Source organism: Lycorma delicatula, chromosome 4 (assembly GCF_047948215.1).
Source record: "Lycorma delicatula isolate Av1 chromosome 4, ASM4794821v1, whole genome shotgun sequence".
NCBI lineage: Eukaryota > Metazoa > Arthropoda > Insecta > Hemiptera > Fulgoridae > Lycorma > Lycorma delicatula.
The window spans coordinates 156824380-156849622 of NC_134458.1; the positions used below are offsets into that span (position 1 = coordinate 156824380).

Genomic DNA, 25243 nt, shown 5'->3' on the forward strand with positions numbered 1-25243 from the left:
ACCTAGCATTTTCAATCTTAATTGTGATCGGAATCATAGTAGTAATTTAGATTAAATGCTAGATAATATTCATTTAATACGCATAAATAAATTTCCGGTTTATTTGTTAAATTAATTATAATTATTATATACTTGCTACACAGTAAATGAGTTTTTGCTTAGTGTGAAGTTATAAATAGAAAATATTACAGTTCTTTACTGCTAAATAATTATAAATACCAACGAAATATGATAAGTTATACTGAAACGTAATTATAGTAATAAATAAACACAGAATTGTAACAAATTAAACGTAATAATGAGTCAATATTTACATTTCACTCCACCATGAGGCCTAGAAAAATATTATTGATAAATATGTTTATTATTTGTAATGAAAACAAACAACATACATCGATTAAAAACATCCTAACAATTCCGCTAATATAATTGTTTTAAGGCATAGAGCCAGCGTTCTTTATCTGGCTTTCAGACTGTTCTGTTATTTTTTTAGTTCTATACACAAATATTTACTTCATTTTTTACTTCTTTATTTTGTGAAATTATTTACATCTACACTACGTACAAGTTTTAAATTCAGTTTTTTGAATGAACAAAAGCAGCTTACAAAAAAGTATTGTATTAAAAATAGGCTCAAACCCTAACACGTAATTATAACACGAATGAAATTGTCGCTTAGTGCAATTTTAGCTCAATCAGACTTCATAGTAAATGCTTATTAAAAAAAAAAATGTTTACAATTACAATTTATTAAAACTACGACAATTTTTTCAAGCACTATATGAGAAACGGTAATGCTCGCTTTACTATTTTCCAGCTAAAAAAAAACTTCAATAACTCCTTCCTTATACATCAAACGTTGAAGGTGTAATAATTAAAATTATTTGCCTTTATTGATGAAATTGTAATGTTACCGTCAGAAAAGGCCTCACCTACGACGTGATTGTCATGTTTGACATTACTGTCAAAAATGAAATTTACAAGTCAATTTAACAAAACCCTAAATAATGGTACTTTTAAATGGTGGCAGATTTACATATGGAACCCACCAGGTTGGTCTAGTGGTGAACGCGTCTTCCCAAATCAGTTGATTTGGAAGCCGAGAGTTCAAGTCCTAGTAAAGCCAGTTATTTGTACACTGATTTGAATACTAGATCGTGGATACCGGTGTTCTTTGGTGGTTGGGTTTCAATTAACCACACATCTCAGGAATAGTCGAACTGAGAATGTACAAGACTACACTTCATTTACACTCATACATATCATCCTCTGAAGTATTATCTAAACGGTAGTTACCGGAGGCTAAACAGGAAAAAGAAGATTTACATATGAAAAGCAGTGGTGTATAAGAGAGATCAAATCAAAGTAGTGACACGCTTCGTCATCTGGATGTCACGATTTTAACAAGGTTTGAACAATACTTGGAAGAAAAATCAAGTACTCCTAAATCTGCTCTTTTAGTTTAGGAAATACAAATTTTTAATCCGATTTTTAAAAAGCGATAACTTTTTGTACGGAATGTACAAAAGATAGAAATAACACAACGAGGTTAGCGAAAATACTGAATTTTCCAAGTAATGCTCCTGATAATAGTTAATTCTTGGAAACAAAAATATATTTCTCTTTTTAGACACAGTTTGAGAATGCACTTAAAATTTATCAAATGTGGTTTATATAGTTACCGCCTTCTAGTCATCGAAAATTACGGAACAAATGGTACATTCATTAATGGCAGGCTTTATTAACAATTTGCCGGATAACTTTGTTGTTTTATTATTACTTTTTTACAGATGAAATTTAAATAAAGTAAAAAACAAAACCGAATTTTACTTCCACAAAAAATGGAAACAGCTTTTATAACCTCAAAATCACTCTCAATAAATCAAAAAATACACATTATAATATAGTAAACAGAACATTTAGTTTATAAACAGTAGAATGTTTAATTTTTAACAAAAAAAAAAAACTTAAAAAACTAAAAAAGAAAGAAAATTATTAAGTAAAAGGCTAGGGGACTCAAGAAAGTAAACAAATTTGAATAAATCTCATCTTAGATCGAACAAAGAACTTACAACGAAAAAAATCGAAGCGAAGAAGTACCAACCACAATTAAAATAGAAAGACTAAAATTTAAAGGTCGTAAAATTTACGATTTCATTAGAAATTAATAAATAATTTGAATGAACAAAACCGGGATGTGGTAAATATTGTAATGAAAGCAATTATATATGAGCCGATTATGAAGTTTCAATTTTTAATTTTAAGTATTGAAAATAGAAGAAAAATGGTCTTACCATCTTATTATTTTTTTATTTTATTTTGCACCTTTTTTTTAAAGGTAGCTTTAACATTTTTCATGCGTTTTGCTATCGATATCACTGTCTTTTAGTCTAATTGATAATTTTTTGCTTTCTGTCAGTTTTATATATTTGAAGAACTGTAATCTAGCCATCGGAAGACAGTAGTTTTTTAAATGTTTTCTTAAAATCAGATAGTTTTATGTTTATTAAATAAGATATATTCCATAGTTAAATCACCCAACCTCTCAGACGGTTTTCGATCATAAATATTATCAGTCCTATTTGTATTTTGGTATGCTCTAGATATCGTAATATTTTTCTCCTAAATAAAGACTTGAAGATTATCATTATAAACACAACAAGCATCCACAATAGTAAAAAAAGCTACCCCTAACTTTAAATACTATTTCAATGTAAAAAAAGAAGAAACGGCTCAAACTTACAGAATAATTTATCACGCCTTACTCATCATAATATTTATTTCTTTATTATACTTTCTTAAACAACTAATTTAAAAAAAAAACTTTAACAATTGATCAAAAAAGTGGGGGAAACAGGCAGAAACTGAAAAAAATCTTTAGTCAATTAGAAAGATCATTATTTGAATTTTTCGTGTTACACATATGACTAAAATTGATTAAAAGTGATAAAAGGTTTTTTTATTATTTTTTAAAGATAGATTTCATAAATTAAATGAAATAGTGAGGTTAACCGAAAACTTGACATTCGATTGTTACCCTTAGTAAGTTTTTGACCTTCAAATCAACGGCAAAGGATTTAAAGGGCGAGATATAAATTAAGACTTGAATAATAATAACAAATCGGTTATCTATGACGACTAAGGATAATTTTTATTCAATAATCACACAATCGATACTTATATTTTTGGGTAATTTTTTTTTTTATGTGAAGTTATTAAAGTGTATATTTTTCAACTGCTTCATTTGAAACCCTAACTTTTTTAGCATTACCCATGGTACGGGTCACAAAATAAAAAGTTTAGTTAAAAGAATTTTTTAACTAGTACACAAGTATTAAATAAATACACTATATGCACAAAGGTTTATCAGAATATAGATGTCATCATTTCTTACACGAGACTAGAGGACAAAAAAAAAATCAGCTGTTGTAATACGAGAAAGCAAATCAATCAATCGTATCATAACTGTGTATACGTATACACAGTTATGATACGATTGATTGATTTGCTTTCTCGTATTACTCGTATGAATGTAACATCCGGGATATTAAACATCACAATCTTATTGTACTATTACAGCAATAGAAAATACCTTACCTCCTACTCTAACCGGACAATAAGAGACGACGAATGCGAGTTATATGTTCAATTAAAAAGCTTCATTAATGTACGGATCTCACACGCCCCTAATCTTTCCTCTTATATTTTTATAACGTTTATTCGACCAGTAAAAAAAAAAAAATATTATATTCAAACACAACAGCGCCCGTAGTAGTAATTAAGTCAACTAATCGGGACACATCAGTACATTTGCATATTAAAATCAGACTGCTCCAAGATGGCACCCGATCAAAACATATTTGAAAAGATCGTACCCTGGGCAATAGTTGACGACAATAATTACAAGCGCACATTTAATTAACGTTTATGCTGGCAGAAGAGTGTTGAAGATGTTTTCACAAAGTCAAATTTTCAAAAACCAAAATTGTTGACACAATACAGTTTTGTGGCGATTAATGTTATACATGATTTTATAAAAAACGTTTAGTGTACGGACAAGGCCACATTAGCTAATAAAAACGATGATACAACGCAAAATGTATCTCTCAAAAAGTTTCCGTCGGTGGGGGAAATTCATCACGAGATGCTTTTCGTGTAAGAGATATCTTTAAAAGTTACTTTACTTCAGAAGTAGGACGTGTATCGAGAGAAGAATATAATGTTTAAAATTAATTATCTATAAGCCGCTGTAAATATATTACTTTGTGAAACAATATTACGAATCCGCATCGGTCAAAATTACTTATAAGAAATAAAACATTACATGCATTTACCATATGTTTTCGTTCCTTTAGCGAAAGCATTAAAATTTTTCTGTTTACGATTTACATCCGGATACTTTTCATTTTCTAGATCTTGCAGGATGTCACCGCACAAAGTTTAATCAATCGTTCATAATTCATATTTATCAATAGTATTTCGAATAAAGTAAATAAAAAAATTAGTAATAAATAGTACGTAACAATAAAATACTTAAAAAATATATAAAATTATTTAGGAACGTATACACAATTTAAAAATAATAACAGCAACGCTAACACATACGGTATTACGGCACTGAAAACCGTAAAATACTGTTGTCAATTCATTTTATTTTCACTACATGCACAAGTTTTACTCACTGAGGGGCGTCGTTCGGTACTACCACGGGCTAGTTTGAAAAGTGAAACAAAACAAGACAAAGATTTTTTTCACTAGCACTAGTGGAATTTCACTGCTTTGTAAGAAGACGTCACTGTTGCATCTGAGTAAACCTTAAATTCTACCACAGGGTTTGGAACAAAAACTCCTACCTGCAGAATCGCTTACGTTTTAATCTTCTCACGTAAACGTATAATGGTGCGGAACAAAGGTATTTTATTGATATATATATATACATACGTGTGTGTGTGTGTGTTTTCGCACTGATCAAATTTTTCTCGATAATATTCGGAATAACCAAAGTTAAAATTATGAATCTTCGTTTGCATAAATTGAGAATGAACGTGTTTATTGAAGAACACTTTTTATGCTTAACTGACTTTGTTGTGATCTTAAAGGCCATTTTTTCCGTATCGAGTTTTAAAGGAACAATCGGGAAAATTACGTTCATCGAAACTTTTTGTTTGGGAAATTATGGTTATTGTACGCTACACCACCAAAGACGTTTTCAACTAATGAACGAGATCTGATCGATGAATGCACAAACCTTCATTTAAATAGCTACCTAAGAGAAACTATTGTTAAGTTGATAAGTTTTTCTTCATTTTTTAGGTCATAAAAAACTAATATTTTCAACACCTAAAAATCCTTTTCTTATTTATAAATAACGAATAATAAGAAATTACGATCCGACATTACAGTACTGGTAATATATCGATTTTTCTTTTGCATCGCAATTATAATAACTGCAATCCGCACAAACCGGATAGACGTTACGTAACTAATAAATGGAATATGCAAAGGACCTTGTTCGATAAAAAAAAAACCTTGATCGAGAAAAGAATGACAATTTTCTTTTGCACAATAGTAATTATATTAATACAATTCAGACAGCTAAACTGTGCAAACAATACGTTTTTACAAACCAATACGTCGTCTCGAAAAAACAATAATGCACAAACAATACGTGTACAGAATTAAATTGTTGACAAAACAATGAGATCATCACCATATCGTAAAAACACATTATAATAACCATATTAACATATGTTAAATAATCTTTTTTTTAATAAAAATAACATAACGACATATGAAAAGCTCTTTTATTAAACAAACAGTCTTACAATAAAAATCTTTTTATAAACAGACAGGTTCTATTATTTTTAGAATTCTATTCCTCTTAATCAGTTTCATTATCGATTACTTAAGAACTAGTCGTAAAATTTAAATTACTTTTCTATCATTGTTAGAAAGGAATTGTAAGCTGTGTAATGTTTCAAAAATATATCTGAATCGTCGTCCTCTCTTAATGAAACACTTATAATTATTTTGCATTCAATCAAAAAAACTTTTCAGGAACAAAATATAAAATACATAAAATTTTAGGTAAAGCACTTTTTGAAAAAACAGACTATTACCAGAACATTTCTCGATGTAAAATCGTTTTCACTTACTTTAAAAAAAAAATTATAAAAGTTTGTGATTGAAATAAATTTCTTGAACGTTTGAAAAACTGTACAGTATTACCAGTCTAATTGTTAGGTTATATCATCAGAAATATCAAATCAATTTTAATCAGGTGTAAGAAAAATTTAGCCAACACCGATTACGAGATGCACTAAACATTATAGTTAGAAGTTAAATAAATAATTCCTTTTCCATTCCGAAATAAATAAACACCATTAATTTCATAAAATAATTAAACAGTTTACGTCAGGAACGGTAGGTTCACTAATACACAGATCTTCTCGAGCATTTGCCTGAAAGGATCAAGGAAAAACGTAGAAAAAGATCGGAGTCACATTACAGAGTACAAACTTATTATTAATAATAAAATGAGAACGGACTGTAATGTACACTAGTACATAAAATAAAGAACTTTAATGAAATAATTGTATGACGTCAATAAATAGAATCGGTAATCAGTAATGAATAATATAACAATTTCAAGATAATTTATTATTTATTAACAATACTGTATTTCGTATTTACGAAGACTTTTACATGATTATGCAAAAAAATGCGTTTATTTAATTAATAGCTATTATTTTAAAAACTCATCAAAATAACATCGTTTCTCTAAATGGAAACAATTTAATTTTAAATAAATTGATTAGAGCAACTGTTAAAATAATCTAGTAATTAAAATAAGAAACAAATCGTACTCATAAAAATAGAATGAAATCTTATAATTTATACCAAAATATACGCAATAGTTTAAAAATTCATAAGTTGGATGGCTGTTAACGAAAATTTATCGGAAACATGGAGTTCTAGGATTAATTACAATAACGTAAATTATTATTAAAAATAAAACAAGGAAAAGAGTTCCTTCAATTGACAGTAAAACAAAAATAAATGAATCAATTAATTTACTGCAATAATGTTTTAGAAATAAAAGGCTACCATAAAAATTAAATACTGCATTATATAAATATATATAGCAAGTGCAAATGAATTTGCGATAATAGAATGAATAATAAATAATAGATAAAAGCGTCATTAACATCACCCGATATATATTTTACAATAGCATTCGATTATAATAAAATAATCATCGCGCAGAAAAATCACGGGTGGTCATTTTTATCTTTGCAACGATATTAAATGTGTACGTTACGAAATACTAAAAATCACGCTGTAAAAGATGTTGGATATTTATAACTACCAATACAACCTGACTTTGCCCGGGTTCTCCAACAGATGACAACGTTTATTTGTTGAATTTTTCAAACAGACGTTAACAACTTTACACGATTTTGTAAAAACTGATGCGTGGCTCATACGTTAAATGGATGCGCTGAGGGGCAACTTGATGAAACAATTAATTAATATATTGTCGTGTGCTCGCGGCTCGACCAGGATACTGAGAAGCTAACGAACTAAAATCTCTTATAAATACAATTTGCTTGAACGTACAACAAAATAAATAAAAATAAGAATTACAATTGCAATAATAACAATAAATAAATATGACATACAGAACAGTAATTTAAATGACAAAATACGTTTAGACAGTTAAACGATAAAAACCAGAATACAGTCTAATTTATTGAAAACGTTATAATGACCGCTAGAACCTGATATTGCATTAACAAGATAGCAGTCGAAAAGTTTGAAGTTCACACAATTCAATTTTCCGCAAATAACTCACCGAACAACTTCCTGCATTCATCCACTGTCCACACTGGAATACTTGTTACTCTTCACTAGTTGTTACTAACACACTTACTGATATCGGCGTTACCGCAACTCGGGCTTGCGAAACTACTCTTGTTATAACGCTTGTTATCACGACTACACCGAACAGGGCCTCGCAGAATAACATACTCGTTCCCGTTGGTCCCTGATAGTATTTATATCCCCTGGCCTGTATAACCGGTACCCGCTTCATTCCTTATAACAAATAAAAATTAACTGCTGAAGCGTAATAATTTTCATCGTCTGCGCCCTTAGGTTTAACTGTAAATTGTTATTCCGGCCCGGTAATGCTTCTGGTCAAACAGCTTTTGGAAGTGCCATTGTCTGCATTACAAACAACAGATTGTTAAATGGATCTGTTAGTCTAAGCAAAGAATCCCTTTTACTTCCTTCTGGATTCTTTTTTCGTTATTATTTTCTTTCTTTCTTCTTAATTAGAAGAAATCCGTTACCCTGGTCCGTTATGATGATCCTATTACAATATTATACGTTTGCATCAAGAACAACATCAATTCCCCTCTCCAATCCAGATACTGATCGGTAAGAATGCATTTTTACCCGACTGCAGAAACAGTTTTTACAAACCTTAATGTATATATTTATACGTACAGATATATCATCCGATTTTACGTAAAATGTATCACACTATTAGTCTCAATCGAGTGAATTACATAACGTATACGGCAAGTTAAATAATTTGAAGTAATGAAAATAACGTAATAAATTTAAAGATCAATATTTAGCAGTCATTTAATCACCAGTGGAATGAAATGTAGAATTATTTTTTTAATAATTCGCCAATGACGTTGAGAAAATCGTTAAAAGTAAACAAAAAAGGCTGGCAAACAGTTGGAAAACATTCCCGGCTTCGCTCTTGACAGTTTTTTTATTTTAAATACACCGTAGGAGTTTAAAATATTAATGATTTTATTACTTTTTTCTTAAAATTTATCAAATCACTTACGAAATACAAATAGAAAACGATTTTGGGATGATTTATGTAACTTTTCCTGATACATCACGGTCTTCATAAAAAAAAAGTTTCTTTTTCCTGTGTATGGAAACGTATGGGTCACCTACATCAAATCTGTTAAATGATATTAGAAGATAACTAATAAAATCTGAAATCCGGTACAGTCCTATTAATGAATATCCTAAATCTGACTTAAACTTTGGAATTTTAAACATTTATAAGCACTTCCTTCGTACAAAAGCTCAATTTTCTACGACCACTAAACAAAAGATGAAAATGGTGGAGACTAACCCTTTTTTTAATTTTGTCAATTTAATGACATCAATATTCCATATACAGATATTTTTTAAGCCATTTTCGAAGAATCTATGTTGTGCCAGTTCGGAGATATTATCGAAATACAAGCCAACACACGTAAGTACGTTGTATAATTTAGTGTTTTTTTTTTGGACTTCAAAAGTAAAACTTACAAATATCTGATATCCAAAATTTTCTCAGATCGCTATACTTTTCCTATATAGTTATATTGCTACAGCAGCAATAGAGTTATAGCAGGAAAGTAAACACTGATTTATATAAATTTAACAATCTATAAAACATCTGTTCAGAAAAGCCATATCGCGAGAAATATTATAAAATTTTACTTTTATTTTCTACAGATCGGCATTCTACCTTGACAAAAAAAATGTACGTTACGTTAATTTTGTTGCTTTAAATTATGTCTCTATCTTACTTAAGACGGATAAAAAGTATCTGAAAACAATTAGTACTGATAGCGGCTCTCTCTCTCTGAAAATAGTGATGTAATTAACACGATATAACATAATAAAGATGATTTAATGTTTGCATAGTGTCACCTGTAGGATTAAATATCAACCAGAATATTGGTGCAATTGACATATACTGATGTATGTACTCGGCTCACAGAAGAAGGTGATATACACGAGTAGTATTCTGTAATCATAATAAACAAATATATGGTGTACAATATTTCGTTAAGTTTTATTAAAAAAAAATAAGACACAAATATAAAGGAATACAAAAATTTATACAGTGCTAGGAGAAATACCGAAGAAATTTGCTAGGTAAGTTCTAGGATAATGGCCAGATCTTTTTCAAACCAGGAATAACCGAAACAATTTTAAGAAACATTAGTAAAATAAAGTAGACTGACTAACAGTCAATTATTTCATCACGGTCAAAGTAATTAATACAATGGTAAGTTACAAGAAATATTAAATTATTTTCGCATTTACTGGAAGGAAGCATTATGTATCTGTTAATATTCTTGTGGAACGGCAAGGAATCATTATGAGATAAATTAAATTCGAAAAAAAAAGTCATTATGGCATACATAAGAATATCAATGAATAAAATAAAATGGGAGAAAACAATACTAGAATTTGAAACACTATGTTATTTAGGCAATAAAATTATAATGGATTGATAAAGAAATTTATAAAAAAAACTCTTGCGCAGTTCTCCGCAAGAAAAACAGACTTTTCGTTTCAGACGCCCTCGCTATTTCGCACTCAGAAACGCATTGATTTTCATAGTACAACGCACTACATACATTTGATTAACGAGTAGACCCTACACATAAGCATCAAGTTTAAACTCAGCCACCACTGTGACTCACTGCATAAGAGCTTATAAAAAAATACACCGATACAAAGTTAACGCACTCTCAAATTGAGATTATGTTGTCTGTTGTCGACCTTAAATTGAACGTAACTGAAGAACGACTCCACCAAACTTCATCAAATTTTCACACGCACAACTTTAGACATAATACCACAGTATATCTAAACTTCAATAAACTTGGTCCACTAGTTTTGGGAGATTTTCGAGCCACAGAATTTTATATATGAATGGTATTTTCGTAATTCTCATACCTCAAAACTTAAAGAAGATTCATTTTCAGCCCTCCAATCCCACCACCATGCGACTAAAGGAACACCTCAAACAGGTTACGTTGTCTGTTGTCGACCTTAGATTGAATGCTATTCAGGAACGACTCGACCAATCCTCAACAAATTTTCACATGCACAACTTTAGATACACAACTAGCATATCTAAATTTCAATGATCTAATAGTTTTGGAGATTTTCGGGCCACAAATTTTATATATATATATAGTAACAGAACAAATATAACGGACCAGGGTAACGGATTCCTTCCAATTACGAAGAAAGAATGAGAGAATGAAAGGAATCCAGAAGGACTAAAAGGGATCCTTTTGTAATGCTGACGGGTCCGTTTAACAATCTTTTCTTCGTAGTACAGGCAATGAATGGCACCTCCAACAGCTGTTGTTCGACAAGAAGGGTTACGGGACCGGAATTTATGGGAAAGCGTAAGGACGCAGACGAAGAAATTATTACGCTTCAACAGTTAAAGAATGAGGCCGGGTACTGCTTCCGCAGGCCAGGGGATATAAATGCTGCCAGGACCGGCGGGAACAGTTAGTAGTTCGGTGAGGCCGTGTTCGGCATAGTCGCGATAACAGTTGAGTAGTGCAATGAAGCCGTGTTCGACGAAATTGTGTGACATTATCAGTAAGCGTTTGGTAACAACGAGCGAAGAGTATGTCACAAGCATTTCAGTATGATGAATCCAGGAAGTTGTTCGGCGAGTTATTCCAACCCACCGGGTTGGTCTAGTGGTGAATGCGTCTTCGCAAATCAGCTGATTTTCGAAGTCAAGAGTTCTAAGGTTCAAATCCTAGTAAAGTCAGTTATTTTTACACGGATTTGAATACTAAATCGTGGATACTGATGTTCTTCGGTGGTTGGATTGCACCCATCTCAGAAATGTTCGACCTGAGACTGTACAAGATTACACTTCATTTACGCTCATACATATAATCATCATCCTCATTCATCCTCTTTAGTAATCCTGATGGTGGTTCTGGAGGCTAAATAGAAAAGAAAGTAGTGAAAGTGGCAGTGTTGAATCATTCATAAGGTGTAGTAGGGTGGTTCCGTTGTAAACAGTAAAAGTAATAATATTTGCAGAGAATTGAATTGTATGAACTTTGGACTTTCTAATCTTATCTTGTGTTAACGCAATTGTAGGCATTAATATTAGCGGTTTTTATAATTTTTTCAGTAAATTGGACTGTATTCTGATTTTTATAATTTAACCGTCTTTAAACAAATCTTGACAATTGAATTACTATTTTGTATGTCATATATTCACTATTATCATTATTATTATTGTTGGTGGTTGTTGCTGTTGTTATTACTAGTATTTATTATCTTATTTTATGTTTTAGAGTAATGAATTGTATTTAAAAGAAATTTTTAGTTTGTTAGTGTCTCAATATCCTGTCGAGACGGATAAATATATAAGGAAATGACATTTTAAATGAATGGTATTTCGTACTCCTCATACCACAAAACATAAAATTAAAAAAAACTTGAAAATTCAATTTCATCCTCCGTCCCAATCCCACAGTGCGACCCACATTACGGTATTACTAAGGTAATACCGTACTTTTCTTCGAAAGTCTGGTAAAAAGGACAATCTAAGAAAGCACTCTCAAGAAAAGAGCTCCAAAAGTATCAAAATGTAGATTAATCACAAAACTAATTTTTATATTTATATTAGTATGAACGCTTTATCATTTTATGGAAACGATAAATGAACTATAAAAAGTTAGATAAAGAAAAATTGAGGTTTCAATAGATCATACAAGCTCATCTGCAAACACTCTAATAACAAATTTTAAATAATGCTCATCATTCATCGTATTTCTTGCGTCATAGTAACCTGAGAACGTCCTATACCGTACTAGTTTAACACTGCGACTATCGGTCGCTCCGAAGCACCCCTCTTAGTTGTGAGTAATAGTTAAAAATCAGATCGATCGATTAATAATATTGAAATTAGAAGCTCTTAAATTAAGATGGATAAAAAATCTAAGTTTACGTCAAAAAAAATATAAAAAGAATTTGATGAATTTTATTTAATGCCTTACAGTACCATTTAAATCAGTCGGTTACTTCCATGAGGCACCACAAAATCCAACGAATCGGCAAAGATTTTCCTTTAAAAAAATCTTCAGTCTAATCTCAAGTAAAATCTTGAGAGATATCTATATTTTGAACCATACATATATATATATATATATATATATATATATATATATATATATAAATAATGTATGGTTCAAAAAATATATATATATAAGCCAGCTAACGCAAAATCTTCAATCAAGATATGTACTGCTTATATCCTGAGTAAAGATAACCCAGATCTTTACCCAGAAACCCCTATTGATCGCAGGCCATCTCTCAAACAATTTAGTCCGGGATGGATTTTACTAGTCTGCAGAAAACTTTTGAAACACTAGACGGATAGCCCATCAGTAGATAAATCCTTTTTAATCAAACACCTCTCTTCCTTATCTTTTATCCATTCTTTCCCGGGAATATTGTGAAGTTAGAGGTAGACGATTAATAAATTCGCCGTATAAAGGACGTGGAGAAGGACGTTTAGCATTAGTGTGCCTTCAGTAATTTTGTGGATCGGTGAAGTCGACTCGGGCTTATCTGAGATCCCAGTTACCCAAACACGGCGGCTATACAAAAAAACACAAGATTGACTAAAACCGAATCTTGTAATCCCTCATAGTACGTACAGTCGATGGACCGACCGTACGTTAAGGCACTCAGGATTAGTGATTTCATATTTAATGTCGGAAGTTAATTAGTAACAGAAAGATAAGAATTAAATGAAACCGATGATAGAGATTATAGTAAATATTATTAAAAAAATATTATTTTTTTTTTAATGAGAACTGAACAGAAGGAACGGAGAACTGCATTAAACCCCTTGCGACAATCACTTCTAAAAGGATGCGTTGGTAAGAGGGGAAGGAAAGGAAAATTGAGTTCTGAATTATTACAACGTAATTAATTTATTAGACAATTAGTGTACTCTGATTACAAAATCATAGTAAAAACAATGCATAGTAAAAACGATAAATCACAGTAAATACAAATCACGTCTGCGCCGCCCACTCATTTGCGACCATAATCGATTCAATTCTTCTAATAACGCCCCTCACCCGACACGTCATAACTGTATACAGAATAATGCGCAGTACAAAATGAAAGCATCGATCCAAGAAATTTAACATCGTATACAACCGATGCATGCAGTAACTTTATCTACGCTAAAAATAGAACCTGAAAAAGATATTCTAACCACTTTGTCCGGCGTCAGTCGTTATTCAATCATATACATAAAAAACACAATAATTAACCGCCAAAATCATTCATACTGTATTACGTAATAACAATAAATTATTAGTATTAATACACAAGAAATTAATATGTAATTTTACCGCGCAAAAAAGAGGATATTAAATAATGATACATAAATGTCTAGACGAAAAGAGTCTACTGCGTTATAGAGAAGACATCGCAATATTACATCACGTGGATAACATGAGGTACAAAAAACTTCAACTGCCAAAATTAAAGATTAACAACGTTAAATGAACACTTCAACCTTCTAACAATGACCTTGTCTAAGAATAAAACGGCAGTACAGTACTGTGCACAGACCCTAACAAAAAAACAATTACCACCAAATAAATCTGTACAGCACACTACGACCATTCTAATTAAGAAAAAACAACATTTGTGTACCTTTTTTTTGTAATAAAGTATTGTAACAAATGTTACCATTACGTTTAAGGAATAAGGACCGGACTAGGCCATTCTCACTCCATTTAAATTTACTGCTTATCGAAATTGTTAATTTCATTTAGAAATTACAATTATTTATTTTTAAGATCTAGCATCTGGATATTCTTTCGGTTTCAAATGATGATATGAATTCAAAAAAACGTCCTGTACTTACCATATCGTAATGAAGAGATTCAGACAGAATTAATACACCTAGCCCAGTAAAAGTAAAAATTAAGAAAGATTTGTTTAATGCAATACTAAATTCATGCATTATCGTAACTTTTTCAGTACTACGTCCTAATTTTAATAAGATTAATTTATTGTTAGACAAATGCAGGCTGAAGCCTACATTACACTTGCCCCTTCCTAAGTTTTCCCTTTACTATGATGAGAAATGAATTCTGTAATAACTACCAAGCCTGACTAAGATTCAAATACAGAACCCATTGAATGAAAAAAAGAGCCTCTACCACACAACCAAGCAGATAAATTAAATTATCAGACGAGTAACCTCTACTAACACATTATTAACGTAATATTTTATTACTGACAAACCGAACTGAATTAGAAAGTTTTAAGAGGTATTTTACCAAATATCATTTAATGCCTTAATACATATATTGTTTTTTCTACCTAATTCTTTAAAATATAATTTAAACTTTTTTTTCAATTTGAAAAAACTTTTTTCTAATTTTTGTTTTATTCCATGATGACAATCTTATAAGCAATGAATAAAATTTGTCTGATCTAATGAAACAAGAGTTCAGTTACATGTAAATGCATGAATTATAAAACCTCGATCAGGCAAAAAAGGGAGGTTAGTCCACTGAACACGACACGTAGGAGCCCTACCCAAAATTATTTTAATCTTTTTTTATGTTTCATTTCCATTTATATTAAGTAAGCAATCATTTTTAAGCATCAAAAACGATTTTACAAGAAAAACAGTTTTCTTTAAAACTGAGAAAATGTGACTAAACACCCTCCACTGAACCTTCATTATATTTTATTCCATATAATTCCATTAAACGGACACAACTTAATTTTTTTTTTAATCAAGTAATAAACAGATTTATCTATATTTTCATATTTACGCAACATAGAACTGTTATAGTTACTAATTTGGATATATGCAAATTTTAAATGCTGGAAACGAACGAAGATGTTTGTAAAAGACTGTAATTTAATATCACATAATATTCTCCCCCAAAGAAAGGCAATAATCCAAAGGAACCTTTGTTATTATAACATAAAATACTAACCTTAAATAATGATCAGAAATAGAATATGCTACTTTAGTAACAAATAAAGCCGGAAAAGAACTTCAAAATTTTCTCGACACTGTCAATTATAAACAAAAAATGTTTAAAAATACGTAAAGCAAAAATGTTATGTACAATTTATTTACTTACAAATTTTTGTTATTTTTCGGCTTTTGAGAATGAAAAACCAGAAATTCAATGCTATAAATTTAATCGTTTTATTAAATAAATAAAAACCGTACTATTATCAATATTAATAAGAGAAAATAGTATTTTCATTGGTTTCGCTGAACAGGTACGGAAGCAGATTTGACCCATAACTGCGAAAAATACCAAAATGTTGACTACAAAATTTGGGTCCGATTTAACCCGAAACTTTTTATTTAAGGGTTTCACCTTAAAATTATGCAGTATTAAGAGTATATTTTAGAAAAAAAAATTCTTAGTAAAATATTTTGGGTCCAGTCAACCCCCTTTACCAAATGACATTATTATCATAATTACACTGTATTGATAGTTTTTCCCGAAACTTTTCCCAGAAAATTAAAATTAACAAAATTAATAATTTAAGTACAGGTCCCGCCATTCTGCCCCCTGGCCTTTTGGGCTTTAAAGTCTATTTATCTCAATAAGTCGGTCTGATTTTGTACGGTTATTCAACAAGGCTAAAAAAAATTATAGTTTACTGAAAAAAAAAAATAATAAATAAAAATAGGGTACACCGTAATGTACCTTGTCTGATGGAGTCGAAAATCAGGCCAAAACTGGTATATATAAATACATATATTTTGTAACAAATTTCAACTTCTTTGGTCAACCGATTTTAGAGCTAGATATGAGGCAATAGCTGTTTAGAAATAATGTTGAATATCTCCCACCCCTAAAAATAATTAACTTAAAATAGTCACTTTAAATAAACTAATAAGTTTTTTCATCGTATTAAAGCTCAATTTTCTATGACCACCACGTGATAAGTCAAATATTCAAAAGAGCGAAAACTTCCCTTCTCTTTTTTAATTTAATGCCATCAATGCCCCATACATAAAGTTTTTTGAGCCATTTCTTCGATTTTATGCAGCGCTAGTCCAGAAATATTTATCGAAGTACAGTCCCCATCACCTCATCATCTTAAGTTATAGAAATTTCCGGAAATTTCTATAACTTAAGGGACAGTGGTCTTGAAATGTCGATATTTACAAAAATCCCGATACCAAAATTTTGGTCCATCGCAAAACTTACTTATACTCGCAATACTTTCCCTTTAAAGTATCCTGCTGCAGCAACAGCAATAGAGTTACAGCCGGGAAAGTAAAAATTACGCTTACGTTGCAATTTTTAATGAATTGATGATGAAGCTCCGATCGAGAATTTACCACTGATATGTCAAAGTAAATGCGGGATAGTTATTTTCATTAATCTGTCAAAATAGCAGAGGAGATTTGCACAGAGTTTAATTATGTACCGATCTGACTAATATTAGCGCTTTTTAACAATATAGGCTACTTTGTAAAATTTACCGTATACTTTGTAAATAGGACGTTCATCAAATTACGCCACAGTATTTGTATACGCCTACAATAAAACCTCGGGATAAGAATACAACCGATTACATAGGAAACGAGTATATAGGTTACGTATATCATTAATGAGAAAACAATTAACAGACTTAATTTATTTAAACAATTTATCTTTCCAATACATAATATAATCTGATTTATTGCATCAAACTAAAATAACTCGTACATTTATAATTAATGGAAATCCACAAAAAAAATAGATGAAAAGAAAACGGTAACATATTAAACTGCAGTCTACTAACGTAAATCAAACTGAAGGATAGACATATGTCGTTACGTCATGGAAATTTTACACGAATACAATCTATACACTTGACTTAGCTTACTCCACCCACAAATCTATACAAACAATTTCTTGACGTAATTAACAGTAAAAATAAAAAGAATTTATCAAACATAAATGCAGTAGAAAATTAAAAATATATATACTATTAAAAAATATATATATTCTACTTAAAAAAATTTGATGTAGACATCATATGACTTCCTTGAACGCCTATTAAATTACACATACACATTTTTTGCTGCACTTGATTTAAACTTATTTCATTTGAAAGTGAGATACGATCCTCCAATTTTTGAATAAATTAGACAATTACACAATTGCAGTTAGTTATTATTAACATCAAATCTTTACAATTATTAATTCAACAATCTTACATGAAATATTAGAACAGAGTACAAGTCCCTTTATTACTCGTATTACTAGATCAGTATTATTCGTGTCTTCGAGAGTTGCTGATTAACAAAAGTTTCAGATTTCTGGTATGTCGTATAAGTAAAGGTTAATAATAATTAAACTACTCTGATTAGTGAACTATATACTGGTTACAAATGTTAATTTCGACAGTAAGGTGTAAAATATTGTTTTTAATTTGTTTGGTGAATAATCAAAAATGAAAAAGAAACAATCATACAGGAAAGAGCAAGATAAAATGAAGAAATATATCTCAAAAAAAAAAATTACAAAAAGATGAATATGAAGACGAAGAAAATATTAAGCACAAGGGAGGAATAAAGAAATTAAGAGATGATAAATATAAAGAGGAAGAAAATATTAAAACCAAAGAAAGAATAAAAAGATTAAGAGAAGATGATGAATACAAAGAGGGAAATTTTGAAAACTAGAGAACGTGTACACAATTTAAGATCAGAAGAATTATATCAAACCAAAGAGCGATTAAATGATTGGCAACGAAATGATGATCAACTCCGACTTAAGGAGGATATTGTCCGACAATATCAGAAGAGAAACTAAAAGGTAATAACAAAAGAAACTAAAAGAATGAACTAGAGACATGCAACTAAAAGATAAGAATTTTTTGCAATTTATTAAATATCGGGCATGTATGCCTCGGTGAAAAAAGTTAAAAAAAAAGGAAAATACCGATTCGAACCGATGTGCCTTCCCTTCTAAGATCCAAATATTTCATCGATTAAAATTTTATTTGGCTATAACTCTAAAACTAATGAAAATAAGTACCACTTATGATATATCGTTGAAAAGCTCTCAATGAGGGGTTATTACTGCAGTTAAGAAAAAATAAAAAAATCCAAATTGTTTTGGATTTTGAGCTTTTTGGAATATTTTTTGTTTAGTCGATTGCAAACAAAAAGTCAATTATTTCTTTTTACACGTCTGTTATTTTGCTTCATTAGATTAAATTAGAGCATTACACAAATTTATAAGAAAATATCAAGTATAAATACGTAGAAAATAAAATTGGAACAATTAAAATCATCAATCATTTCATCTATATAATAAGAATATCACCTAATATAAGCATGACTACACTAATTTATAAAAACAACTTAATTCAATATTTAAACAAAAAAACCTGCTGTGGGAACTGGTGTATAAATTGTTCCAGCAGGAATAAAGCCAGCAAAGTTCGGAAATCTGATAACGAGGCCAGAGTTATTTTAGACCAATGGATTAGACAGCAGTACTAAACTATAAATCAACATCCCTCCTTTTTATTGATTATTCACAACAAACGTTTTTTTAAAAGTCCGCTTGGGAAAAAATGGTACTTTTCAATAAGATGCCCGCATCCGATCTGCAGTTAGCAAGTTGTTGTTGTAGTTAGTTGTTAATTTGTTTCGATTATATTTATACTTTTAAATTTATATATATATATTTCCACGTATAATGAAATCGCGTAAATTGAGACTCACATTTAATGCAGAAATACAGGTTAGGTTCTTCTTAAGTTACAGTAAATGATATACGCAAATTACTGTACTTGATTTTACTATTTTATTATTACAGTATCATTGCATTATTTTAATACTTAAAAACAATGTATCTATTTAAAAAGAAATAATAAATACTATTTATTTTCTCCTTTCAATGGCGTCATCTAATAACTAACTACGACACTGACTAACTATAGACGGCTGTGGGCATCTTCTTGAAAAGTACAAAGAAAAGAAAACAGAAAAATTATTATATAAAAAGTCAATGTGGAACATTAAAAATTATTTTTTTTAAAAATCTGTGCCAGATTACAAAACACGCTCACCAGCAAAATGATCGTGGATGTAAGTATAAGGATCAGACTCTAACGGCTGAACGGAACGGAAGGATAGCGGAAGGGTTTTCTTCCTAATTGCAGAGCCTGGATAATTGTCGCTTATTGTGTCTCTTTATTCTATCTGGTGGGTTATTTGTTTAGCGGCGGTTATAGATTTTATTTTATTTACGGACGTATTTGGCATTTGCGTTCCGGTCCTTTAGACCTATGAGAAGTAATTGACTGGGGCTGATACAAGGACACTAAGCGTATATTTCTTTGTATTCCGGCAATATTCCCCTTCAGTCCGTCCTCTGAAGTCCTTTCGATGCTACAACCATTCGGTCTAACAAGAATTTGAGGAGGAGGATCGTCGAGTGGTCCTCTCTGAACCCGAACTGCCCAAGCCTAACCACCGACCTCAAACATCGCCGAAGTCGCTCGAGGAAAATTCTTTCAAACAACGTTGACAATGCAGGTAGTAAGGAGATCGGCCTGTAATTCCGAGGGGAATATAGACTTTTCCCCGGTTTGGGGAGGCATACCACTTTTGCCGTTTTCCGGCATTTTGGAAAATACCCTACATACAAAATGGATATGAAAAGGGTGACCATGGTTGCTATGAGAGCGGTATGCTCGGGCCTTGATCCCCGTCTACCCCTGGGAAGTTATCGGGGCTTGTGGCTTCGATAGCCGCGGTCACTTCTGCTTCAGTGACGCGGTCTATTTCGCGGGAGGCATCCTCTACCTGAGCGAAGGAGTCTGTGATAAGACTCCACCTTGGTTGCATGGTCGTTGTTTGGGCCGGCAGGGTTTGGAGTGAACTGTTCTTCCAGTGTGTCCGCGACCTCCGCCCGGTCCGACTCTGAATAAGCCAAGAAACCTCGTCGTCCTAGCACCGGGTGACGAGGCTTCTTCCCTTCGCGTAGCCGTTTATTCAACCTGAACACCGAAGAGATGTCTTCCGGTATCGAGACTAGGTAATCTCTCCAAGATTCTTCGCGATGTTTTGTCAGCAGCCCTTTCACCCTGTCCGTTTGTCTGTAAAATGCCCGCTTGTCGTAAGTGAGGCGATATCTCCTCCTCAGCCGGCGCTTTTCCAAGATTGCCTATGAAATGTGAAGTGGGACATCGAAGGAGCCATGTGGCCTTCTCCGTAGTGCTGTAAGACAGGGCCTCGTTTGTGGACGACGTGACGCGACCGATCGTGTCGTCGATATCCTCTGGTGTGGTCAGGAGTTCTGGATATACCGACCTAAAATCCCGTTGGAAAGCCTCGTGGAACATTCTCCAATTCACTAACCTTGGGGGTGTTGGTGGGGGCTCTCGCCCGGTCACTACTAGGCCCAACTCCAGTAAGACCGAAGAATGGTCCGAGCTGAGGTCCTCGATCGTTTCTATCGCGAAGTCAAGCACGTCAGGTCACGACCAACCAATTGCACTCACCAAGGTGGGCACTTCCGAGCCTGTGATGACTAGGCTGCGGGCCCTCGCCTCTTCACATAGCAACCTGCCATTAGCATTTATTACGTTGCTATTCCAAGACGGGTGTTTAAAATTGAGATCGCCCATGAGTATGAAGGGCCGGCCCATCCCAATTTTCCAGCGCGGCATCTCGGTCAGCGCCGGATACGGCTGAGTTCGGCCTGTTATATGCAGAGACCAGTCTGTATACTGTGCCTAGATGCTGTACATGTATGCAGATCTGTTCCATAACATCGGTGTGGACCTAGACCCGCATACGCGATTCGTCTGTGGACTAAAATAGCGGTTCCGCCGCTGGCGGGGCTTCCGCATGGCACTACCCTGTCGGTTCTGTAGGTGAAGTAGTTCCGAGGGATCCGCGATTTGTCCGTCTTAAGGTGCGTTTCTGCTAACAGTATCACATCAATTTGTAGGTCATCGGCCGTACGGCATAGCTCCGCCGTCTTGCCTACTACAGAATACGCGTTCCACTGTAACAATAGCAAAGTTTGCCTAGCCATACCGCGTGAGTAAGGTCATGAGGCATTCAATCAAGGACTGGAGTTGATCCCTAATAAATTTCGTCTGTAACAGGCGGGGGTAATACAGCCAAAATTTCGGGCAGAACGTCCTTTATTGACATCGACAGAAAGTCGTTCCCGGGGCTCTTCTTCGAGGACGCGGCTTCCAGCTTTTTCCCGCCGGAGCGGCTGGGTGTTTATGACGCTACCTTTGGTAGGCGCGGAGCCTCGGGAGCCCTTGCGGGTTTTGCCGCAGTTTGAGTCTTGGCGATTATTCGCTGCGGTTTTCCCTAACTTTTGGTTTCTTTTGTCGCCTGTGAGGCAGTCTTAAATTTGATTTTGGTAGGTTTTGCGGCCGCGACCTTCTCAGTCGCCGGAACCCGTTGGAGCTTTTGCGGTGTGGAAGGAGGTGGCGCCTACTTTGCCACCGCCGGGGTAGCCGTGGGCTGAACCTCTTACGGCTGGGGTTTTGGTACACCCTTAGCGACCCGCGCCCAGCTACGCCCGTCAGTAATCACGGAATTTGGCAAGGGCATCCCCTATAATTTGCCGGGTAACCCCTTGCAATTACTGTTTACTGTAAAACATGCTGTCCAGGTCATAGATGTCCCTGGTGCCACAAGGTACACGGGGTTTCCCTACCGTTCCTTGCGGTCAGCTTTTTCACTGACGCCACGTCATAGCCTAGTGAGGAGAGTTCCTCTCCCACTTCTTCGCAGGTGGCCTTAACGGATATCCCGGACCACCACTTTAAGCTCGTAAGTGTGGAAAGCGATGGCCCTTCGAGTGCAGAAAGCTCTGCACTTCCCGGAAATCGCCTTGCTTAATTGCAGAACCTTACTGAGAGCCCGGTGCTCTTTGCGACCACGTGCCCGCGGACTATGCCGGATATGATACTCGCCAACATAGGCCACTCCCTAGGCAGTCCAACATTATGGACGGGATTTTCTCTCGCTTCTCGACCGGAGGTTTCCCCTGCAACTTCCATGGTGGCGGCTGCCGTTTCCGGACCGCCCTCGGTTGTGGTTGGCTCCATGGATTCAGTGTCCACGACTACCAACGCCTCGCGCTTGGCCCTCTTCCGGGCTCTCAAGGTTAGAAACTCTTTTCCGCCAGAAACTTCCGGGGAGGGAGAATGAGGAAGTGGTGGGCGGGATGGCGTTGTCGCCATTAGCCTAGATTAAAAAAAATTTAATCTATATTTTTAACATTAGCTTAAGTTTAGATTCACTCAATTAAAAAAATTAAGTGGATAACGGCTTACATTAGCGTAAATTGATAATACAAGGCGGTGGTTAAACACGGAAAAGTCTCTATCAGTATACAACTACATAAAATGTAAATAAAAATGATTTACTTAATACTAGTCATTACTTAATCTATAAAATAGTTCAAAAGTAATAGAATTACTTTGTCGTAAGCCTAAAAATAAAATTTTCATACTTAACTACTGTTAAACACTGGCAAAAACAAAACGGTATTTAAATAAAAGTTTATAACACTAGTTATAACTTCTTTAAAATAGAATAAAAGTTAACTCGATCGGCGTAACCAATGTTGTTCCATATCGCTATTATAAGGATTATTCGTCTAGCCGAGGAGTTATAGCAAGACGCTTGCAGATGGAAGTAGATGTATGGCTGTAAGTAGAGGAAAACGCGCCTTGCTAGAATGGCTCTGCTATATTTATTCTTTCAAAACTTCCGAAATTATTATTGCAATTTTCCGCCTAGCTTCACACTGACTTTTAACAGAACTATATTTCTTTTTACAGAACTTTTTAGTATTTTCTAAACCGTTTTTCAGATTTCCGCTTTTCTCTTTTCACTTATATTTTACCCATTTCATGAAGATTCTAAAATCGTAATTGTAAAAATAAATAGGGAAGAATTTTATAGGGAAGAGTGTGTAGAAAAATTATTAAACGTAGGAAAGAAAATGTTAAACTGATCATGGCCGAATTTATATCATAAATTTAATCGCCCAACTTTGAAAAAAAAACACAGAAGAATCATCGAATAAAAGTTGCACATACGTAAAAGAAAATTATGATAATGTAATTATTCGCCAGCTCTGGCCCGGTACCGATTGAAAATATTGTGGAACCAACCACTGCAGGATACCCTCTAACAAATCAAAAAAGAAAAACATGAAAATCCGTCTAGTCGTTTCTGAAAAATTGACGACTTATGTGGAATGTAAATAAATACACAAAATGTTTTCCGTAATTGGTCTAGTATTGGACAAACCCCAAACAAAACTTTATAAACAAACTGGGGATCACTACCAAATTATACCTAAATCATTACAACTGATCAACCTGGTAAAATATTATGCATGAAATACATTAAGAAAAATATACGGTTGAACTTAGAACTTCCTCTTTTTTTAATTCTGCTAAAAACTGATTTCTACATGATATTCAAGAAGTCTCTAGTAATCTAATGTGACGTTTTTATTTGAACCCCACAAGCAGTTGTGACTTTGTGTTGTGAATATATCGGTAACTTCCCTTCGATTTCCAAGTCAGAATGTTGTTAATTAGATCTAAAACAATAGAATTTAGGCCTGCAGAGTAAATTTAGGAACCTTTAATCTAACTGATGTAGTCAGCCTAAAGCTATTTACCTTTCAACATGAGAAGGCTAGTGTTAACACTACATCAAAAACTATGTAACAACAAACATTAAAAAGACATATCATTAAAGTCAAAAATCTTGAAAACAGTGACATTATTAAATATTCTTATAGCGAGAATCTGTTGAACATGTTCCATAATATCAATAAATGGAATCCTAAACAAGAAACTGCAAAAATATTTAGAAACAAGAAATTTATAAAATATTTGATTACAACACATAGAAATAATTGTGAACTGTATTACAATCATTAGGACCTGAATAGCTGAACTGTAATCAAAAATATTACAAAAAATAAAGAAACATCTACAGCGTTTATTACATTACATAAGCAACCTTCAAGAGAAATATTATTAAACAGTTTAAAGTTGATAAATTATATATTTCCACATACAACATAACTCTTGAGAATGGGCAAGGGTTTTCTAAAAAGAAATTTTGTAAACATCAATGCAATTTTAGTAATATAATGGAAAATAAACTTGTTATAAGATATATTTCAGGTACCCAATGAAAAATCTTCTATAAATAATGTGCTGCTCTCACTCTGGGTAAGGTCCTCTGATCTCTCATGAGTTGAGGATGGAAAGCTGCTTAGAGGATCCTGATGCAATATAATAGGTGGTTTCCAAACGTTACTGATCAGGAGCTCCATAAATTTTATCCTTGGTGTCTATGTGGTATAGC

General features: G+C 32.9%; 1 protein-coding gene across 8 annotated transcripts in view; it reads right to left on the bottom strand.

Annotated features, from left to right (window-relative positions):
• LOC142324004 (choline/ethanolamine kinase-like) overlaps positions 1-25243 on the bottom strand; it is a 97121-nt gene that overhangs the window by 67147 nt on the left and 4731 nt on the right. Inside the window, exon 2 of one of the 8 annotated variants that reach the window (XM_075364544.1) lies at positions 9733-9829. The exons of the other annotated variants lie outside the window; for them this stretch is intronic. The gene's annotated coding sequence lies outside the window, so the exon portion shown is untranslated. The remainder of the gene's footprint in view (positions 1-9732; positions 9830-25243) is intronic. 8 annotated transcript variants of the gene reach the window in all.